Genomic DNA, 4487 nt, shown 5'->3' on the forward strand with positions numbered 1-4487 from the left:
GGGCAGAAACACTCTAGAAAGATTTGCATAGAGCAGAATCATCCAGCCCTAAGCAATGGTGTCTCCATTGATAAACAAATGCTAGAAAAAGTACAATACTCATAGCAATGATTTATTATACTGCACTGTCTTAAGCTTACCTTACCTGTCTTGTTTAACTTCACCTTGACATTTTGGGGTTCCCTTATGGCTCAGCTGGTAAAGAATCCGCCTGCAATGCAGGAGACCTGGGTTCAGTCCCTGGGTTGGGAAAATCCCAACTGGGGAAGGCAACGGCAACCTACTCCAGTATTCTGGCCTAGAGTGTTTCATGGACACGACTCAGTTGGACACAACTGAGCAACTTTCACTTTCACTTGACACTTCAGAGTAAATACTATCTTCACTTTTTTGTGTAGCTGAAAGGATAAACAAGTCTTTCATGGTTATGCTGCTAAGTAGATGGCAGAATCAGATTTTCAAGTGTTCTAGATTAGACCCCAGGACGTATAATTTTAATGGCAATTAAATAATTTATTTTTTAAGTAATTTTAAGTAATTTTTAAGTAATAAATGTTTATTACTTGAATAATAATTTAATAACAATTAAAGTATAACAATTTTAATAACTGGCACATAGAGCTTCTTAAGGTAGAGGTAAAACAGAACATGGAGATCTGCATGCATAAGCATGCAGAACATGCGTGAGCAAACCCAGAGTGCACAGACCATTCATCTCTCTTCCTTCTGCCTAGTGCAAGGACTGCCAAAATTCCTCTCCTCTACCCGTCATTTTATTTAATTCAATAGTCTGTAAAAATGATCCACATCAAAAAAATTTTTAAAACGCCACGCATCAGGGTCCCTCCCCATAGGGGAAGGAGAGAGCCCAGCTCCTGCAGGATATTCAGGAAAGTCATCCGCACAGGGACCTGACCGCACCACACACTGGCTGGTTCACAGGACTTATTATCCTATCCTAGACATCCTGGTCCTTTTAGCCCTAGCGCAGGGACCCAAAGTTTCCTTTGCCCCTTCTGAAAATATTAAGTAATGTCAGTGCAGGGGGATAATACACTCTTTCTGCATGTCTGCACTGCAGTGCAGGGCAGCAATATTTGCTCTTGGGAATGATTGCACTAATTCTTAGGTCATTAACTCTAAGTACCACATGACTACACACTTCTCTAACCAGAGAGAACGCAGAGCAGTGCAATACATCTTTCTGGAGCATAAAGTTTATTAAGACTAAACCAAGAGAAGAACCAAGGAGTTGGCAGTAAGTATCCCCTCCCCCACCAACATGAAAGACAGAAGTGTGGGGGGTGGGGGACATGCCCCAGGGGACAGTCCAGTCTCTGAAGTTTCACCCAGCAGAGGAGGAGAGGCAGCCAGGCCAGGGTGGTGCCTCTTCTGGTCACCCAGACCACTCCAGAGCATCGTCTGAGCTGGCCAGGGTTTTGGATAGGAGGCTTTCCTGAAGGTGGCAGAGGTGCTGGATTTGAATCCCGTCCTCCAGGTGGGAACATGACCAGGTCCCAGGGAGCTTTGCAGGTCATCCACTGTCTGTTTCTGGTGTCACTTTATTATTAGTCCTCATGCTGGGCAGCCCACAACAAAGATATTTAGATAGACATCTCCAGATTCTCCCAGCCACCCCCTTCTTTTTCTGGGTGAGGCCAGAGGGAGTGACTGGGGACATATTCTCGGGCTGCCCAACAAGGGTGGAGCTTCCCGCATCAGGCACCTCCGGGAGGCAGTGGATTCCTTCTGGGACTTTACCGCCGATGTCATGGGTGCCATTGGTGTTGGAGGTGTCACAGGTGCCATGAGTGCCATCTGTGTCACAGGTGCCCCTGGTGTGACGGTAATGGTGACATGAGTATCATGGGTGGCGTGGTCACCACTGGTGTCACGGGTGCCTCTCGTGTCACAGGTGAGGCAGGTGTCCCTGGTGAGGCAGGTGTCACTGGTGACACTGGTGTCACAGGTATCGCGGGTGCCACGGGTGTCATATACGTTGCAGGCCCCAGTGGTGTCCTGGGTGCTTAGGGCGTCATAGATGAGGCTGGGATCACAGGTGTGGCTGGTGTCACAGGTGCTGCAGGCATCACAGGTGAGGCTGGTACCTCTGGTATCGCAGCTGTCACAGGTGCTGATGGTGTGGCAGGTGCTGATGGTGTCACAGGTGAGGCTGGTACCTCTGGTATCGAAGCTGTCACAGGTGCTGATGGTGTCACAGGTGCTGATGGTGTCACAGGCGTCTCTGGTGCCACGAGTAACGCTGGTATCATGGGTGTGGCTGCTGTCACTTCTGCCACAGGTGTCGCAGGTGAGCCTGGTCCCACACGTGTCATGCCGGTCACCGGTGTGATCAGTGGCTCGGGGGCTGCTGGCATCTCTGGTGCTGTGGTGGAGGGGGCTGGGCTGGGGGTGACGGTCCTCGCTTCCGGGCAGGGTGGGGGAGTAGCAGGCTCTCTGGTCTTCTCCGTTGACTCCTGGTTCTCCTGCTGAATGGTCTCCCAAAGCCAGTCGGGAATAAGCATGGACTCCTCAGGGGTGGCGGGAGGCATATGTTCTTGGCTGCCGAGGTCGGAGGAAACGGCTGGCCTCACAATGATGGTGCGTACCCTCACCTTGGGTACATTCGTGTCACTGATACTGCTTATGTCTAAGCCCTGGATTTGGTCCCTGCACCAGCCCAGTATCAACTCTCCTGTCATCCCAGGGTGCTCTTCACAGGCTGGTGGGAGTGGCTCTTCCTGGCCCACGTTCACCCATGGATGCTGCCAAACATCATCTAAAGTACCTCTGTTGGTAGGGTTGAGCCTTAGCATTCTGTCTAAAAGGTCTGTTATCTCATTGGATAGAGATTTGGGCACATGGTACTGCCCCCTAAGCACACGCTGCTGCAGCTCCCAGAAATCTTGTCCCCTGAAGGGGAGGAATCCAGTTACCATGGTGTACACGATGACGCCGAGGCTTTACACATGCACCTCTGGGCCTGTGTAAGGCATCCTCGGAGGAATTCTGGGGCCATGTATGCAGGGCTGCCGCAGAAAGTGTCTAGCTTCTTTTATGGGTGCCACTGGTTGCTAAGGCCGAAGTCAGAGATCTTGACGTTGTTGTTGGCGTCGAGGAGAAGGTTGCCCAGCTTCAAATCCCGGTGCACCACGCCCCACTGGTGGCAGTCCTGCAGAGCTGAGACCAGCTGGCGGAACAGGCCTCGGGCCTCCCCCTCCGTCAAGCGGCCTTTGGCCTCCAAGTAGGTGGACAAGTCTCCTCCACTGACGTACTCCATTACTATAAATAGAGCCTCCTCAGTATCAATCACTTCCAGTAGTTTTACAATATTTGGGTGGCTTATGGTTTTTAGGCTATTAATCTCTTGATTCCATTCCTTGAGGCTGGAGGAGCTCTCATTTCTCTTTTGAATGACCTTAATGGCTACCACCTCCTTGGTCAGAACATGCCGGGCCAACTTCACTTTGGCGAATTGGCCTTCACCAATTGTTTGAAGGATATCATAATTCTCAATATGAACAATCTTGTTAACAGAGATGGCCATGAGGTCCTGGATCCTTAAATACACTAACTACCACTAAGCTATACTAATTACCTAACTATACTAACTCTACCACTAACTATACTCACTACCGCTAAGCCCTCACTAAGAATGCTAACTGTTCTAACAATACCGTGTATGCTAACAGTGCTATAAACTATCCTAATGCTAATAACTATACTAACAGTGCTAACACTAACTATGCCAGTAGACTATTAACTATACTAACTTATGCTAAGTGTACCAAGGATACTAACAGTGCTAACACTAACTGTACTATCTATGCTAACAAACCACTAGCTATATCAACTATGCTAACTATATCAATGATACTCTCTGTACTAGTACTGGCAACACTAACTGAAAAAAAATAATAATAAGATAAAATGAGAAAAAGAACTAAGGGGAAAAAATGGGAAAAAAAGAAACAAAAAAAATGAGAAACTAAAAATGAAAGAAAAAAATGATAAGAAAAATGTAAAAAATGAGAAAAAGACAAAGGAAAAAGAGAAAAATAAAAATGAGAAAAAGGAAAAAAATCAGCAACACTATAAAAACACGGAAAAAAGCTCGCTAACTGTAGGTCCAGCCGTCAGGTCACCAAAATCAGCTTCCTGGGCTCTGTGGACAAAAACTGCACCCAGCCAGAGTCTTATAAAGGGTTTTTGTGAGTTTCATCATAGTGATGCCCTGTGAGGTCAGAGCAAGAAATGGACCAATCGTGGCTGGGGATAAACCCAGTGGTTTCCTCCCTTTTCAGCTTCAAGGCCTCTTTACACTTAGCAAAAAGGTCCCAAAGAGATTTTTATTTAAATATATTAGAGACTGGTATTCACTTTGTTAGAAATTAAAGTCTGTAGGAAGCCTCAGCAACTTTTTCATTCCTTGCTTGAAAAATTAATAATAATTTAAAAGACCTCATTATGTCTACACTTGAAATATT

At 47.0% G+C, this 4487-nt stretch overlaps 1 pseudogene; it reads right to left on the reverse strand.

Annotated features, from left to right (window-relative positions):
* Positions 1 to 3055: 3055 nt before the first annotated feature.
* LOC104982865 lies at positions 3056 to 3742 on the reverse strand (annotated as a pseudogene).
* Between the last annotated feature and the right edge of the window lie 745 nt (positions 3743 to 4487).

This window comes from Bison bison, unplaced genomic scaffold, assembly GCF_000754665.1.
Source record: "Bison bison bison isolate TAMUID 2011002044 unplaced genomic scaffold, Bison_UMD1.0 scf7180017633402, whole genome shotgun sequence".
In the NCBI taxonomy this organism is placed as follows: domain Eukaryota; kingdom Metazoa; phylum Chordata; class Mammalia; order Artiodactyla; family Bovidae; genus Bison; species Bison bison.